Source organism: Eutrigla gurnardus, assembly GCF_963514095.1.
Source record: "Eutrigla gurnardus genome assembly, chromosome: 8".
Classification (NCBI taxonomy): domain Eukaryota; kingdom Metazoa; phylum Chordata; class Actinopteri; order Perciformes; family Triglidae; genus Eutrigla; species Eutrigla gurnardus.
The window spans coordinates 15,571,272-15,590,236 of NC_139922.1; the positions used below are offsets into that span (position 1 = coordinate 15,571,272).

Sequence of the window (18,965 nt, forward strand, 5' to 3'; positions counted from 1 at the left end):
AAAAAAGAAATCCATGCAGCATAAGCATTCTCCTCCGATACAGCTTCCTGCGTTCTCTGAAGAGAGAGCACTGCTTTTCGCACCCCCTATGTTCTTCCATTCTGGCGCTCTTTCATGATTCTGACACTTAAAGGTAAGGTTGGTCAGATCAGACGCGGCAAAGAACACCTGTGTTGTGCATGGTAGGCAGATGTTGAAAGTTATTCTGAAAGGAATGCACGCGGAGAAAGATCCCTGACATCTCGGGGTCAATGTGCCCACACGCTGCTCCTCAATACAAAGAGACTCAAAATTGAAGGATTTCATCAGTGAGCAGCAGTTCAGCGCTGTACTATGGTTAATCCTTGAAGAGTTGCTAACGGACTGTCAGCAATAGAAAACGGAATATCAGTAAAAAAGCAGATGTCAGTGCGGAATCCTGTTGATATTACCGTTTGACTGTAGAGACCTGTGTCTATGATTCAAATTTCATGTGAACAACATGAACAGGAAGTACATTTGTACACATAAACTGAATCTTACACTCACTTTATTACTATACTATCGATTGCTGATCATTGAATATTATTCTTGCATGTTTTATCCATTTTCCTACTTTTACTTCTGTATATTCAGCTTAATTCACCCTTAACAATCTGGAGGAAAGTTTTGAAATGATGTATCGCAACACAGAAAGAAAGAAAGTTAGTTAGAACTGTGGGATTCTCACACCATTGAGCCACCCGGGAGGCCCAATCACTAGATGGATGGCTGAAATAGCTTAACAGACAGCAGTATGGAAACCTTGGAGAAATGTACCCAGAAGCCCTCCCTAGTGGTTAACTCCAATAAATAAAATATAGACACAACAGATCCACCAGCAGAAACACCAGAATACAGAACCAGACCTTCCACATTCAACCAGGATCAAATACCTGAGAGTGGGAACGCACCAAAACTGGACATCGGCCATCAATTCACCCTGTGATATAGATATTCTAGTGCATTTCGTATTCTGTAATATAAAAAATAGACATTTCATTTGGCTTCCAGAATCAACTAACATTTCCCAGCTCCTCTAAAACCAGATGACATCAACAAGGGATGTAAATGGATGTTTGACTGTGCCCCATATTTAATAAGAAAAATATTACAATGAAGCATCTCTGAGCTTGCTGGAGTGAGACAGAAAACACTATTCCTGGATAGTGTTGCTGCTTCCCTGGTGTGCAGGGCCATCACAGATGTCACTAGGGGGCATTGTTATACCACAGGAGGGAAGACCTGCCGCTAATAAAATATACATCCATTACCATGGCAACTAGATTTTCCAGTCCTCTGTGGAATGTATTCTGCAAGTTTTCGCTGCAGCTCAAAAACACCTGACAGAGGTCAATGTGAACTACCATTGGGGTGGTATACATTGATAAAAATGAATTGCCATGAGGTATAAGACTCAATAGTTGTATAAATAGGTTTCAGTTTGGGTGCAAACGCACATTTTTTTCTATTTAACACAGAATGACTTCTATGAATACAAACTCCAACGTGAAGAGGAATCTATAGAGCTCACTGATCAGCAGCAAAGTGCTTTGAGCCAGAGGGAAAACACAACTTGAGGTCAAGATCACAGGTCAGCGGAGCACAATGGCCTAACGGGTGAAAATGGGCGATCTCTAAGCCGCACTCCGATCTCTCTCTCTCTCACTCTCTCTCTCTCTCTCTCTCTCTCTCTCTCTGGAGGGCAATGTCAAGGTTCAGCACACAGTATTCACTGCTGATTGTTAATTGCAATGAGCTTCTGGCTTCACAATTAAGTTTGGACCATTGTGGGAGCGGAGCATGGCATGGACAGTGTTAGAGCGAAGAGCACTGCTAGCTGCAAGTCGCCAGCTCAGCCGCGTGGAAGCAAGAGATATGCTCTGAATTGAGTATTTAGCACGTTTAAATTAATTTCTTGTAGCAGTTGTTTTCGTAAACTACACAAAGCACCAGGGCCTCGCCACAAGAACATCCATCCATCCATCCATTTTCTACCGCTTATCCTGTATTCAGGGTCGCGGGGGGGCTGGAGCCGATCCCAGCTGTCATTGGGCGAAGGCAGGGTACACCCTGGACAGGACGCCAGTCTATCGCAGGGCCGACATGTAGAGACAAACAACCATTCACGCTCACATTCACACCTACGGGCAATTTAGAGTCATCAATGAACCTATCCCCATCCTGCATGTCTTTGGACTGTGGGAGGAAGCCGGAGAACCCGGAGAGAACCCACGCTTACACGGGGAGAACATGCAAACTCCACACAGAAGGAACCCGGGCCGACCCGGGGATCGAACCCAGGACCCTCTTGCTGTGAGGCGAGAGTGCTACCCACTACACCACCGTGCAGCCCCGCCACAAGAACATGTTTGACAATAACCTTGATTGCCAAGGTGTGCCTGGAAATTACAATCTTCTCAATTTAAAGTCCAACCGAGAGCACTTGTCGAACCAAGTCTATTATTTAACAGGAGACGGAGAGCGTCCTTCACTGTGTGATTTGATCCTCTGATAACTTAATAGGCATCAACAAAGACATACTGCACAAAGAATGAAATGCTTAAACTGTGAGCTGTCAGCGTTGCGTGACAAAATGAGGTGCATGTACTGTGTCGGGTGAATAAAGAGAGGCTTAATCTGAATCAGGAGCCATTGAATTTATGGAATTTATCTAGCAAAAGAATGTGTTACAGTTAAGAAAGCAATATACTGTGTTATTTAGCATCAGTAAGGTTAACTTACTGATTAGAAATTCTCATTTTAGTGCCTCTGGTGTATAAAAACCTTCTTTTCTTTATTCATTAAATACCAGAGATAGGCCTCCTATGTAGTAAATTATTATTTTCATTAGTAATTGATCCGACAGATGTTTTCCAGAATGGCTTTAAAATGTTAATTTAATATAAGTTAAAATATTCAAACTGCTTGTTTAGTCCAAAAGTTATTTAGTTTTCTACCATAGAAGAGCAAGAAATTCAGTAAATATTCACATTGGAGACGCTTGAAGCAGTGATTTCTCTTGAAAAAATGACTGAAAGTATGAATCGATTATGATAATTAATACTCTGAATGTTTCAGGACTATCTTCACTCCAAATCCTTTCAACATCATCTGGTAACCGATGTCCACTTACAGTTGTCCTCAAATAGTCTGGACTATCATTCCATGTAAATGGAACATCTTTGTGAAAGCTTTACATCATAAGATCTTACTTGCAAATGTGTTTATCTGCAGGAATGCTCTCTCTCCACATTCCTGCCTGCACTTCACGCTCCTCCAGACACGTGAACGAGCACCTCAGGTGACAGAGTGTTTCCAGTATTGGATAGTTAAACACACAACACATTTTTTCCCCTCCTTGGTTTCTGCTAATTGTGTGTTTGCTCATGATAGGACTCTGCTGCAGCTGGAGCATTAAGTGAACTCGTGGGTGTGCCTTTTTTCTGTACAAACAAAGGCACGGCGTAGTTTTATGTGATTACACCTTCTCTTTCAGAGCGTGCAGCACACTTCACCTGTATCATTACATTTCCTGCAGGCGAACACAGTGGAGGGAAGACCAGAGGGGAGAAGTCCACCCCACAGATATTATTTTAAGACATCCCAAAGAGCAATTAAGGAATGAGCAGGAATTGACCTTTAAAGGAAATGTACCTTTAATTAGGAGGCTCAACACTCCTCTCTGTGAATGGAGGGAGTGATGAAGACGTCCTCGCGCCTTCCTCTTCATTGACATGACGCACATATTTGACTCCCAGGCTTTTTGGCTGCCGGCTGCTTATAGTGTATGACAACAGTCATTCCACGCGCACGGTCCTCACAGTGAGCGCATGTCCTTTGACCTCTGTCGCTTCTAAAATAGAGGAACGACCTTGCGGAGGCTGGAGTTGCAGTTGTTGAGCGCGCGCTCACAGCGTTGTGACGTTGGGAAATATACGGACTTAACCTGTCGGAGAGAAGTCGCCACGTCTCTTATATCGCGGATTGAAGGCTGAAGTTTCGGACCCGAAGTGAGGAGGAGAAGACGTCATCGCCCCCGTATGGGTAAGCTGCGCTGCTAAATGGACTTCCAGACAACTTCATGGTGTTTTATGCAGTTTTGTTGACAGCATGGGTCTCTATGGCAGCAGTGAAGTCTTTCAAAGCCACAGCACTCCATTAAACCATCACACCGTTAAAAGGTGTTTATCAGCTGAAATCAGGGTTCACTTCTCAGGTAAAGAGGCTGATCCCTGTGGAGACAAAACAAGCCAACCCCTACTCATGCAGGTTCTTTGAGCCAAGATGTAAAAGCTTGGAGTGAAGCGATAAGAAAGAAAGAAAAAGCCAAACTAAGTTCAGTTTTTTTTAAATGTTTAATTCTTTGCTATTCGGTGTCTGTGCTGGAGATACTGTTTTATGGACAAAGTTAATCAAATAATATTTAATTTGTACCTTTTTTCATGTATTTTACATTCATTATTATATCCACTGTTACTGTAGCAGGCAGCTTCCCCCCAGAATGAACTTCCAAGTTCATTCACCCAGGTTATTGATGTTTGTCAGTTTGTAAAGTGGTCTGACATCACAGTTTGAACCACTTTTCACTCTTGCAGCAGGCTGTGTTGATGACAGTTGAGATGTTGTGAGTTTTGTGACAGATTTAGATTTTAGGTGTTTTTTTTCTGTACTCTATGTTTGACTCTCTCACATTCTGCCTCTTGTAAAAGTCAGACTCACTTACATGGATACAAATAGTGACAAAACATCTCCCTCTCTGCGTCTGCTCCTCCGTCTGGCCACTCGGACGGACAACAGTAGCGGTGGCGGGTGAGTCACCCGGAGCATCGGCCACGCTCATCCCTGTGAAGCCGGCCCATTCAAGCCCCAGCAGCTTTGTCATAGTGAAATGGGTCGAGTCTCTCTCTCTCTCTTTGTGTGACCCAACTTGACTGAAATGGGATAATTGGAGAATCCTGGGATCGGCGCTCCCTGTGGCGACTGCCGGGCCGAGCTTTCAATAAAATCATTTACAGTATGACATGTTGTTGCATGAGAAACAGGTCAGCTTTGAAAAACATCCAGATATGTGTTTATTCAGGCGTGGTGCGATCTCCCTCAGGGTCACGTGGTCTTGACCCCGGCTCAGTGGTCATGGAGCGCCATCAACATCCAAAAAAGAGATACATTCAAACCGATTTACACCATTATTATCAGCAGCTGAAGATTTTTTAATCTTCAACTTGATTAGTAAGCAGGGTAAGCACTCATGAACGGGTTAGCCGATTAATTGATTAGTTGATAGAAAGGTAATGACCAACAACTTACAAGTCGATAATTAATAATTCCAGTTTGATCGATAGGTATGTAATTTAACTTCCGGAGGGAAATTCTCATGTCAAAGCAGCAGTAATAGCAAGAATTGGACTGTTAAAACAAGACATCTGAAGCATTTCTCTATTTTCTATAATGAATAGAGTCATGAAAATAACCAGCAGATTGATCACAAATGAAAATGATCATTAGTTGTATCCCTACAAGCAATCACAATTTTGAAAAATTGTTTTTCTGAACATAAAAATCCATCTTCAAATGTGCGACAGTCCAAATCCCAGAGCTAAGCTATTATTTATGACAAAGAAAAGCATCAAATCCTCATATTTGAAGAACCGTAGAAAATAGCTGCTGATTTTCCAATTTTCTATTGATGCAGTTCTCCAACAGTCCACTTAAACACCCATTTCTGGCTCTGCTTTCTTCAGTGTGAAGATTAAAGTCCTTTCTCTCTCAAAGAGACTGTATCATGCTGGTTGTTTTAACTTTGGGTTCTCTGCAAATATGAATCGAATCTTTCAAATCTATGGCTCACTGGCATTTTCTGCTTTATTAGCAGCAGCGAGAGGATGATAAATTCTAAATGTCAGATGGTGAGTGGTTTTTCTGAGCACGCTCCTTCTGAAGCAAGCTATTGAATGCAAACTGACAGCGGATTCACACTGGAAATGTCATAATGCTTTGACACCGTGAAATGGAAATCAAAACTTTCCAAGGTAAATAGCTCACCAGGGGCGACAATGAGAGAACATAAATGTAAAAGTGGTGCAGTAAATCCCTTTCTGCTGCTTTTCCAGAGGTTGTGCACACTGTCACTCCGGGACAGGTATGTCCAGCATGTGTTGCCACATGCCAGGCACGCTGTCTCTGCCTCTCTGCTTTGCCTTCCAGAGAAAAAGAAGAGATAATAGTGTGTCGGCAACCTTTGTAATTGTATAATTGGAGCCTGTCAGAGGAGTTTTATTTGCTCAGTACTGCAGTTCTTCTGTAGGTAAAACCCTGCTTTTATAAGAGGCAAACACTCCCAAAACTTTGAAATACCGGTAAGTGGAATAAATATTATATTCTTACTGTATGATTAGGACACGTGTAGCATATTTATGCCACATCCTGCTATTGTATTATACATTGAATGGGTGTGGAATTCAGCTAAATGTGTCGTGACAGAACTGAGTATATTTAGCTGCTGTCAGCGTTTGAGCGGCTCATTGTTATCCATTAGAAGCAGCTAGTGCAGTGTAAGAGCCTTACCAGGCAGGGGGCGAGTTTCTCAGCCACTTAGTCGCTGACGCACTGGCAAGAGTAAAACTTCATGCTCCAACAAAGTGCTGTCATGAAAGAATATAGCAAAATAACGTCTAGAGGGATTTCAGACGGCTAAATGTGTGCATTTGTTCTGATCGAAGCCTGAGAGGGAAGGAATCGATAACCGTGTTGGAACTGAATCGAAGAGGCGGACCCGGTTAGGGATTCCCTTAATTGGAAAGGATAGGAAGGGAGGCGAGCACACAAGACAATCATTTAGTACAGAGCAATTAAAAACAAAACAAAGTTGTTAAACAGGTACAAGATGCAAGCTTATTCACTGTTCAAATCTCCCGTATTGCAGCTATACATGAACCATGAATGAATTTTCACCATGAAATCATATATTACTATTAGTTAGTTGGAAACAAAATGCAAAGACTGATGATAAAAAAAAATCAATTATTGTGTTGGCTTTTCAAGAGAAGCACAATAGTCACACATTTTACATATCAATAGCCTCGGAGAAAGCGTTCATGTGGATTAACTGTTTAAAGACTGATTAAGAAGATAATCTGAGAATACTGCATACATGAATACATTTAGCAGCCTGCAAGTGTTCTTGAGAATATAAGATAATAACTGTCAGAAACATTTGGATCTTTGTTTAAACTGGAATTTAGGTTTAACTTAGGTCCAGTCTTCACCAGCCCCCCCAATATGAAACTAATAAGAATCTAAAGGGGAATTTTTTATGCATGATAAAGAATGGCAGGTGGCTCTGCTGTGTCGTTCCCATGCTCTTTCCTGCTGTGAGTAGAAGTCTGTCCAGTAACGGCCTGCTTCTGTGCCATAAAAGGACACAGGATAGGAATCCTTTCCCCAGCTCCTCGCTTGATAATTTAATGAGGCTGTGTTGTCTGTGATCAGAAGATGAGCATGAAAGAGAACCTAAACAGGCTTGAGATCACTGATGTGTGTGTATATTTGGTGAGTGGATTTATTGCTGGAATTCCTGAGTCATTGACACAGGAACTCACCGCCATCAACACCGTGGTTTAAAATAGAGGGGGGGTCACTGTCAGACACTGATTGGGTCTTCAGCCTGTCTACCCTGTCTGTCTGTCTTTTTTTTATTTTTTTACATTTGTTGACATATTTGTCAGCATTAGACTTTCACCCATCAAGTGATGAAACTTGTTTGCTGTGGAAACGTCTCTAAAATTCTCAGTAAACCTTTCCGGCGTAGATACCAGTAGTCCTGTTACCATGGTGTCTGGCTTTCTGCCCCTCAGCTCTGGCAGTTCCTAACAACCGAGGGCAAAGGTCACGACCGCTCCGGCCGACAACTGTTTGGTGAAATCAGCGCCTCACACAGGGGGCACAAATAACTTTGCACCCGTCTGAATCGGAGCAACTGCGGTTTCTCCAGCAGGCACAAGTGGATGATCTGGCTTTGAGGGCGGTCACGTCTGCTGTCCTCGGCCTCCCTCTACCCCCCGCTCTGCACTTTCAGGAGCTTTATACAAGTTCAATTGACAATAGGCCGCATTCCTCTTAGCAAGTGTAGAACATGGTTCGCTGGCACTTGAAATGCTCTTCACAGCATTCATACGGGCTCCTACGTTTGAACAGTGCCCTCACTGTTAAGAATTCCCTTTTGAGACAATCGCTCACTTTGAGATAGAAATATAGCAAAAAAGCTGTGACATATAAAGCGCTTCATGTCGTCGACAGTGACAGGTCGCCCTAGTTGCCAGACGATGAAGTAAACATCCTCTCTGCGTGTGGTCGCCTCCTGCCGATTTCTGAGTGGATCATCTCAAACTCTGTTTTGTTTTGCTCCTGGAAACCTGCAGAGAGGGAGCAGCTTTAGATAGGCTTGTTCAAAATCAGGACATGTCTCACAGTCCACACTGGGTCTGACTGTACAGCAAGCACATGTGTGTTTGACAGGAGTAAAGAATTTGGATTAACTGTGGTTTTCATGTCCATGCATGTTCCACTGCTTTGAGGCTGGGATGATCTACATGAGCCACCACTGGAAACACAAGTTTGTGGAAGATATATTTTTCCAAGGTGAAAGTACCATGATGATAACCGTAACTACTAAAAATACTAAATTACAAGTAAATGTCCTGCATTCCAAATTTTATCTGAGTAAAAGCATGAATGATTAATGAGCAAAATGTACTTAAAGTATTAAAAGTGCTTATCCAAGTGTATGCTAACCAAGTGTCCAATTATGGTTTTATAATAGGAGCACATTGGTATAACACTGCCGCAACTCATGATTGTTTTCATTATCGATCGAATTGTTTTCTCGATTAATTGTTTTGTCTATAAGAAGTCTATAATTGTGAAAAATGCCCAGATCTTCTCATTTTAGAGGCTAGTAGAAGTAAATGTGTCAAACTAAAAATTGGAAAAGACATTGGTGCATTTAATTAACACACAAAAATATAATGTTAGAAGCTTTTTTATTAATGACATTAGAATTAGAATTGAATTATTTTTTAATACTCAGAGTTCCACCCCTATTGTGAGCTAATTGCGCAAGCGTTGTACAAGCTTGTCTGAACAATGTGTCATGGTAATATGTTGTTTTATCTCACCCATATTTTCCCCAGGCCCTTTGAAATCCTTGGCTCTGCTTTTGTAGCACACCATGGGAAGATTACCTTTGACCCTTGCACTCAACCCAATGATTTTGCTCATCCACCGCTGGTATTCCCAACAACAGGCTCTGAACTGAATGTCTGTCTTTTCCTGCTGCTGGAATTTGATTCATATGCTAATGAGATTAATTCCCATGCGTTTCGCTCCCCTGTGCCGTACATATCACCCCCAAAACTCGGGCCTCCCCCTCTTGCTTTCCGTCTGTTATTGTTTCTCTCGCACTCATTAACTAATCATGTATTTGTGGGGTCACAACCTTGCTCAGAGTACTCTTCAACAAGACTCTGGTAAGCAGTTCTACCTTTAAAGCAGGTGTTCTGTATCTGCATCTTCATCAGGTGTATGGACCATGAAGAGATTTCATGCATGCATCTTCTTGCTGAAATGCTCTTTGCAAATGAATAGATGAAGTGAGGCAGCTTGTGATTTCCCAGAGATAAACATTTTGCTTTGAGGTGACTTGAATTTCTGACTTTCTTGTGGAAGGTTTCTGCACATCAAAGTGCAAAATAGTTGATAGTAATACAGAAATCCTGTTTGATTGCCTTATAGGGGTCTGTTTAAATTGTACATCATTCTGGTAAAACAGTTAAACCACTGATATTGACTGCCAACCACTATAGCAACTGTTTCCTTCCAAGGTACTAATTAACCATATCTGGGGTAATATGGCCGATATCACCATTATATGTTTGAGTAAAAGCTCTTGACAGGCTGTGGTATTTTGTGATTATCTCACAGCTAAGGGGTGTTGTTTGGCCTGGGCAAAGAGGATAGCTGATGAACTCAAAACATCTTCCGACCTGAAGTGAGCTAATGCTTTTAGAAACTGAATTTATTTCATATTCAATTTGAAGACACATTTCATTTCAATTAGTTTGTTATTGATACATAATAACGTTCATACTAAAATAGATTTTGATAATATAGAAGTCTCGGAGAAAATGACCTTTCTTGTCACTTGATTTATTACCTCAGTAAACAGTGTAAATATGAGTTTATGGACTTGATTGCTAACTTCAAGTCTTCCTCAACGCAGCATCATGTTCATTTAGTAAATTATGGTGCCATTTAAAGTAAAATAGACAATACAGCAGGGTAAGCTTTAAGACAGGTTGCTTCTACAGAGTTGTCGAATTTGGCAGTCGTCCGTGTTTTTGTCTTAGAATTTGAACCCTTTCACATTTCACACTTGCTTCAGATCAAGAAAGCTAATTGTAACAATTTTGGTAAAATATGTATTTTTCAGCATTCATGCCGAAGGTATACTCTGAATGTCCTCCTTTTGTGTGATAAAATATGGTATTTGATAATTGTCAGTCAGCAGAGTTCCCAGGGGGAATGTTGCAATATCTGACTTACTGTAAACAGGCTTCCGTTGATACTTGGCTCTGATTGTGAGACCAGCCTCCACGAGTGAATCACAACCTGCAAACAAGTTCAGTGCCTGTGTTGAAACATTTTTTAACGTGATTGATGTTGCCACTTGTTATGTGGCCCACCTGTTCACAGGCTGAAAGATGTCAAGCAGTGTATCATCTGCATACAGATTGAGCGGGCCACCATGTCCTTCAGAGCATTTTTTTCAGTTGTTCTGGCACTTTCCTCCGTACACCAGCTCCAAAACTTCCGACTCAACACAGTGGAACCCCTAAAACACTCTTTAATGGACCCTTTCAATTGGGTGCGCAGACCAGAACAAACATTTTCATTCATGGTGTTCCAAAAATGCTAATGAAGCAGGGCACTTTCACAGGGTTACCCCTGTCACGGGCCTGTGTTAGACAGCAGTGAGGCTATCACTCACACAGGGGGATGCAAGGTACAACACCCATGTTTCCTGTCCGATGAGTAATTTAGACCTACAAAACTAATGTGTGTCCTCAAACACCATGGGCTCTGATCCACAGCACTGATGTAAATTTAAAGGCAAACTGAGTTTAAAATAGTGCCAGTTTTCAAGAACATAAAATGCCTCCAGTGCCTTTAGTGCTGCAATAGTAGCAGAGTGGTCTATTTTCATTATTACATTTCAATTTCAGAAAAGGTTGTATATTTCCCAGATTGATTATGTATATTGAGCCTTTTTTGTCAGAGATTGCTTCACATCGAATGATGTTGAAGGAACAGCTTCAACCTTTTAAGCCTGACAGCACAGTACCATTTCCACCCCTGTGGATTTTGAAAGGAGACCAGGAATATTAAACTTATGAATGAGGAGCTACTCGTAATTCATTGTGTTTATGTGTTTAGTGGTTTTCCTAGGGATGGGCTCAGGCCTGGAGGAAGTAGGATGAGGTGAATCATGGGCCTTAAGTCTTTTAACATGTTGTTGCAGATGCTTAATAACTCATTAATTGCCAATGCGTCATAAGCAGATAAGGAATTTACTTTTAATGAGCTTCTCAGAAGGGTAATTTTTGTAAATGCAGTTGATACCATGCCAGGTAAATTGCTTGATTGTTTTCTCCCACAAGCACTTTGTTAATGTAGAGCATTTCAACAATTAACTACCAACACTTCAGAAATGTTTCTCTTGTCTTTCATTATTTATTTTTGTAGAATGCTAACTCTTTGCACACAGCATTTGAACGAGTGTGATTATTGTCCCATATGCCAGGTATCATATTTCATATTTCTTAATCTTCCCAGATTATGCATGATACCTCTTAATGACTCTCACACTTATGGGATCGGAGTCTTGGCTCAGACATTCTTCATCCAGACAAACAGATGTTAAGGAAGAACTATTACTCTGTATCCCTTTTATGTCTTGTTTGAGAAGAAACCTAGCTGCATGTGCAAGCCGTTTGAAGAAAGACACGAATGTGTGTTGTTTTTAAAGTGACGGGAAAATCGCTCTTTTCTTTCATCCTTTTCTTTTAACCCAACTAAAGCTTGAGTAATGACATCCACAAATGATGTTTCTTGGTGTTTGAAAGGAAGCGTGGGAGAGGACACGTGGGAGAGTGAGAGTGCTCACAATGGTGTGTGTGTGTGTGTGTGTGTGTGCTACAAGACCAGGCAGGTCTGGCCCTGAGGTGAGGCTTCATAGCCTTCTGCGTCGGAGCCTTTTGGAGATGAAGGCTAATCCCTTGGATCGAAAACAGCTGTTATTTCTAAACAGCACAAAATGGGCATTTATCACTAACTTGTCAGTACGTACATGGAAGTATCTGAAGCATTGTGAGTGGCTGTTGTTCTTTCTCTCCCACCAGCCACAGAGAAGGATTGTGAGATGAGAGGAGTTAAGAGTGTCAACAGGTGTCTTCGCTGTCTTTTGTCCCGAGTGGAAACAGACAATGTATGGCCATTACGTATGGACACAAGTATTCCTATAGGGTGGATATGTGCTGTTGAGTGTTGTATATTGTTGTCACTAAACCAATAGCTGGAGAACAGTTAGCATATTTGAGAAATGGATGGGAACGTCTATGTACTATATAGACTAAGTGGAGCCATGTAATACGAATGCCTGACACATGCCTCCTACAACAGATCCTCTATTCAGAACTAAATGCTGACCAATCGGCACCTTGATGTCAGAAAAAGCATTTCAGCAACAACAAGATCAGGAGGATCAACCTAAAAAAAAAAAAAAGAAGATCCACACAAATGGCTCTAACTGGGAAGACCTTGCTCTCTCAAAACAGAGTCACACTTCATGAAAACCCACCAGACCCACCAGACCCACCAAAAAGGCTCTCCCACAATCCCCTTCCAACACCTCACATCGATGCCCAGACCTTATGATGGCCTGTGGTTACACAATTGGCCTCTTCAGCTATTTGGAGACCCACAATGAGGAAAAAAAGACCCCCCAAGAGAACGATCATCCTCGACTTTGAGTGATCACTGATGTATAGCCATGCAGTTAGCATATTTGATTAATAAATGCATATGGATGTCTTAATACACTCACATACAAGAGCTACATAAATAAAGTAGATCCGTCATAACCCACTTTAACCATTAAAAAATAAAATGACTAAAGAATGAAACCAAAATTTACACGATTTCCTCCACATTTCATGTGCTCGGGGAGGAATGCATTGTCTTTAAAAACTGGACTCGTGCCGTTGGAGCTAATCCTGCACATAAATAGACACACACACAGTGCCAGCACTGTATTTATAGGTTCTCTACCCTGAGCAACTAAACACAGAAATCAGTGTTAAAGTAAATTAAAGACACAGCCCTTTGTGTCCACTCCCCATCCAACCTGATTTATGGTATTTTACTTTTGGACAATATATATACCGGATAATTAGACCTACACAAGCAAAATCTCTTCTGTTTTTTTTTGTTGGACTTCTTAAAAAACGACTCCACCAGCCCAACAAATACCACTTTAGGCCTTCAAGATTATCCCATAAACTAATTAGCAGCTTAGTTCGGGCCTTAGAGCACAGCACTGCTCCCTTATCTGCCTCTCTGCAACAGCGATGAACAATGTGTCGGGGTGAAGGAAGGTGTGAAGAGGACTTCTCGTGGCCTTTAGTGTTTGAAGGGAGGAAACTGAGTGTGACTGTTTGTCTCCACACTGTCTCTCCCCGCGCTGCTAGCTGTGGAAAACTGATTAAGCTCCTGAATGCAACTCTTTGTCACTCTGCGAGGGACATGTTTCTATAGTGATTCTTGTTGTTTCTGAGCTTGTGGCACTCACTTTGATTTTGTCTTCTTTCAATGGAAATTCACTTTTTGCAACAATTCATTATTATAGCCCCATGTTCTATGTGAGTGTTGCTTTTCACAAGGAAGCTAAAGTACTTCAGTCTCTGTATGTTTAGGAGATGACTAATCTGATCGCTTGTGTTTTGCTATCAGGAATTTAAGATTGTAATCGCGTGTCAGCCGTTTGCATGCCAAGCTGGCTCCTGTTCATAGAGGCATAGCTTCACATGTCGCGCCGCAAAGTGCTGTGTGCCAGCACAGGAACCTGTTAAAGCTTGGTGTTACTCTAATGAGCGGCACACCTCCGAGAGGAGACTTCCGCACCACAAGAGGATAGCATTCACATTAGTAATGGACAGGATGTACTGATATGGTTGTTTAGGTTTAAATAACACACGTGCTAGTGGAGTATGAAACACAAAGTTCAACATGCTTTGCAATGATTTTGAAGTGTTTTCATGCTACTACACTTTTACCTTAAACCAGTTTTGCTTGTGTACAACGTAAAGCTGTAGCTTAAACATCATAGTGGAAGCACAGGTTTGATGCGGATGTGTTTGTTGGTGTGAGTCAGAGGGTTGTTTGTGGATTCCAGCCTGACATGATTACTAGGTTGATAAGGTGCTCGGGGGCTGAAACAGAGACACGTTACCGCATCATTAAGTAACAAGGAAGACAGGTTGAGCTTAGCGGTAAAGGGAAGGTGCGATGTTATGACCTTAACCGCCTCAAATCTTGTTTACAGGAAAGCATATCTGAAGGCTGTTAAGCCCACGTGGTCACAATGCTTGTATAGCAAATATTAAACTTCTATAAAACTGTAAATTATGTATGTTCTCTCTCCTATTGACACAAAAACTCAAAAAGAAGAATTGATTCCTGTCCTGAATAAGTGGTGTATCGGACAAATAACATAGTTGACACTATCAGATTTTGCCTGATGCTGGTATAAGTTAAGCGCTTCTGTTGTTTAATGCATGTGTGCAAATATGATCTACAGATAAGCCGGGTAATCACTGAGTATTGTTATAGAAGCCAAGGTAATAAGGTGAGATGAAGAGATGGTATTTACCTCACATAAAGTAATCAGCCAGCAAACCAGGAACCAGTGAATAGGCACTTATTCACAAACACCTTATTCAAAGCCGCTGTTGTTATTTTCCACATGGTTTTGCTCTTCTGCAGATCAATGTAATGCTTTTCACTGCATAACTCAGCAGCATGAACCCATGCATGAGAGGTTCCCTGAGGCAGCCAGAGCATTTGCCTAATTACACGTTCTTTACTATCACATTCGTTTAACATCTTGAATTTTAAGAATGAGAATTTAAGCAGCCCAACCCATTCAGTTTAAGTTACGTAACTAACCTATGTTTACCAGAGCACTCTGGTATTAGTTTATGTCGAGTTTGTCTGAAGGCTGGCTTCCTCTCTGTTGCTCTCAGCTGATTTTAATGTACTTCAAACACCTCCTCCATCCATCATTGCTGCCATTGTCTGTGTTGGCAGCAAAGCATGTCATGATTGTGTATCTTTTGTGTCCCGCAGTCGCATGTCTGCTTGTGTGAAGTGTCTACATGTCGCGTTGCATGGCCTAACACTCTGAAAATCCTTTCTATTGTGGTGTGAATGTTGGAGAATGTAATAGAATCCTGAGTGGCTCTGCTGTTGTAATAGATTTTCTGTGTCCCGGTGACCTTCCGGCCTTTCTTCGATTATACTCATCATTACACACACGCACATAATCATATATATAAATATAAGTTTACAGATTTTTTTCAACCCAGTCATCTCATGTTGCAGTATGCTGAGTGCATAGCAAGTTTGTCTGGAAGGTATTTTGTAATTGCTGTGTATTTGTGTGATTTGCAAACAGACAGAAGCAAAAAGCTTATAATTACCTGTTTGGGGAAGGAATGGTGAGAATGGCTCGGGACAGGAGGACCGCAGGGGATCGAGACATGAAGTCGGAACTCACCAATGATGCTGTTTTTGTTTTAACATTCATGTTAATTGAACGAGCACAATGGAACTGGTCATGGGTAGAGATCCTGGAAACAGTTGGCGATGTCCTGTTCACTCTCTTTTGTTCTGTTCCTTGTGTTTGTGCCTCGTTGTCCTCACTCAGCTGTGAGTCGTGATTAGAACCATGATACTTGGAATCTTAACTTGGATGATATATGTTTTTTATTGTATGTATTTTAATTGTGTTTAATTGTTTTATGAGCACAAACAAAAAAAATATCCTCAGTCCTCAAAATTCAAAATTCCACAGAAAAATGTGGTTTTCTTCTTTGACACGTAGAGTCATCAACAGTCTGATATAGAAGGCCATTATTTTCTCAATTCATTTGTTTGTAAACAGCAAAAAACAGCAAAAAACATTACATGTTCAAATTTCTGGATTTGTCTGACCAACAGTCCAAAATCCATGATATAAAACTCAGAAAAGCACAATATCATCACTAGCTTTTTCCCCAAAAACATACAGCCAGTTGACTCATATTTACTTGGACCAGATGTATGTATGTTTGACCATGCTATGACTATTGTCTTTTGCTTTACATTATTATTTGTGCACATGTCTTCACATCTCAAGCTTTGAGTGGACATGTAAGTCTGTAAGAGTTTGCCTCTAAGGTTTGTTTCTCTATGTTTATAGAAGCCAGGCTCTCATAAACATGGAAAGGGTCCATTAGACTTAAACGCACAAATTATGTGCAGACATTCTGCACTGACCGCCCCCATAATGTTCACCAAAGCATTATTTAAAGTGTTAGTCTGCTATTCTTCACTTGAGACTAGATTTTGTTGACCAATGTTTGACCAATGTCTTTTTCAAGTACAATACAAAGACACAGAACAGAACAATACACATCATGAAGTACACAAAGGCATTTGAAGAAATTCAGAATATTCAGATATCAGTGTTATATTTTGCTGGTTTGTTAACGGACTGTTTCTCATCATGGCTTATAAGGAAAAGAAAAGAATAACAGTGACAAGGGACACAGATTGTACCCCACAAACAGAATGCTCCCGTATTTCATAATGTGGTCATTGAATTGAATGAAGAAAAAAAAATAAAAAAAAAAATAAAAATAACAGTAGACTACAAAACTGTAATGAAATCACCCCCTCCAGACATAAAGGTAGATTTATAAGGGGATTTTAGAAGTTTCCTCCATCCTTACCCACTGCAGCGGTGACTGATTTTCAAACCAATATGAGGCTGCTGTTAGTTGGGCAGCCCAATAATATCCCTGGAGGAAAGTTATTACAAACAAGTTTTTTCATTTTAACAAATAAATTATAAGGGGGATTTAAGAATAGTTAATCTTAGGGTTAGACCTAATTCCAGGCTTTAATATACTGAGCTGTGACCGTCAACTCTGTTTTGACCCTGCAGGGCAGTGTGAGCACTGCTTACCCTATCGACGTGGACAGATATGTGATATTTAAACTCAGGACGGTGTCTTTTGAGCCACCTGTATTGGAAAATGCCTGCTTTACTCTTTGGAATATAAACTAGGCCTATTTAGAAAATGACAGATACATGACATCCTGACACTTCTGCAAACAAAGGGATATACATGTTGTTTGAACAGCTTCAGGAGAAAAAAAATGATGAAACTGGATCATGTTTACACATCTCTCTAGATAAGAACGTGTGCTCGCCGATACAAATCTTCACAATAAAGCAAATCGATAAGGAAAAGCCAAAGCATAAAGATGGACTGCTATCAACAACTAAATGTCTATTTCAGGCATGTTCTCCCATCCCTCCATCCATCGATACCCCGGAGCACTGCATGGAAATGAAAGTACACAAAAGCTCTGGTCCTCACTGAGAGGAGATGAGAGGAGATGACTCCCTTCTCCTTTCAATGGAGACACATTGCATTAAAACCACTGAGACGGAGCTGGGTGTAAATGGGCGTGCATAGTTTGTGGAGGGCAGGGTGGAGGGATCCAGGGTAAGAAGGGAGAGAGAGAGAGAGGGAGAGAGAGAGAGAGAGAGAGAGAGAGAGACATGCCTGTACTTCCTCTCCGCCCATTCTTTAATGCTCCCTGAGTAGCCCTGCAGTGCAGGCTTTGTCCCTCTCATTGTCACCGGCTTACAGAGCCTCTTTTCCAAGTGAGAGGCTTTGGTGACATATGTCACTTCAGTGAGTCTCCTGTCGCTCCTTTAGCTGCATGAGTGGAGGGGCGGGCAGGGAGGCGTGCCCGTGCACCCGGAGCGGGACAACGTGAGGCTGAGGAGGAAGGAATGTCAGAGGTGCTAGTTCATAGAGACTTGTTGGAATGATCCCTTGATGGTCCCTTCCTTTTTTATGGACTTGTAGTGCAGCTGCCTTGGGCCGAGCGGTGGACTTAAGATGTAGAATGACTCAGAAACCAGTAAGTCGGCTGCTGTACTGTTACTTCATGAAAAGTCACTGGTCCCTTTCTGTTTTTATTGTATATGTATTTAAGTAGAATAGCGAGTGTTCAGATGGTTTCTGCATCAGTTTGCAGTCTTCACTTTGCAGCATTCATAGTCTGTAAAAGTGCTTATTTGTTGGACTTAACTAAGAAGAAGGAGGGGGGGTCATTGAACGTGTGTTGGCAAGGATTAGGCCAAGTCATGTAGTAGTCACACTCTCTGCTCTGGCCAACCAACTGGCTTAGGGAACACAATCCCTGCAGATTTGTGTCTATGATCTGCCATGTGTTCAGGTAATTGATCCCTCGGCTCCCAAAACAAGTGCTTTGTTATGTGTTTACACGGGGACTCCGCCCCCATTTTACGCTCGAAGTGTTTGCCTTTTAAACGGACTCTTTGTCAGCTTTGTGGGAGTTGTCATTACAAGGTTTGCTGATCTCCACGTGCGTATGAACGTTAGTAATCTGCCTCACCGACGAGATTCCCTGGGCGTGTGTCAGCAACGGATTTGCTACGCGTGAATGAAAGTTGACGTTTCGGTGGTTTCCAGGATCAACACAAATCTGGATGAAAAGGCCCCACTTCTCATGTCACCGGTGGACTGTGG

At 41.6% G+C, this 18,965-nt stretch overlaps 1 protein-coding gene across 3 annotated transcripts in view; it reads left to right on the plus strand.

Moving 5' to 3' along the window:
* Positions 1-3,561: 3,561 nt before the first annotated feature.
* The window catches only part of chl1a (cell adhesion molecule L1-like a), a 44,307-nt gene continuing 28,903 nt past the window's right edge, over positions 3,562-18,965 (plus strand). Inside the window, exon 1 of one of the 3 annotated variants that reach the window (XM_084014832.1) lies at positions 3,562-4,065. The gene's annotated coding sequence lies outside the window, so the exon portion shown is untranslated. The remainder of the gene's footprint in view (positions 4,066-18,965) is intronic. The other 2 variants (XM_084014834.1, XM_084014833.1) reach the window with 2 other exon arrangements.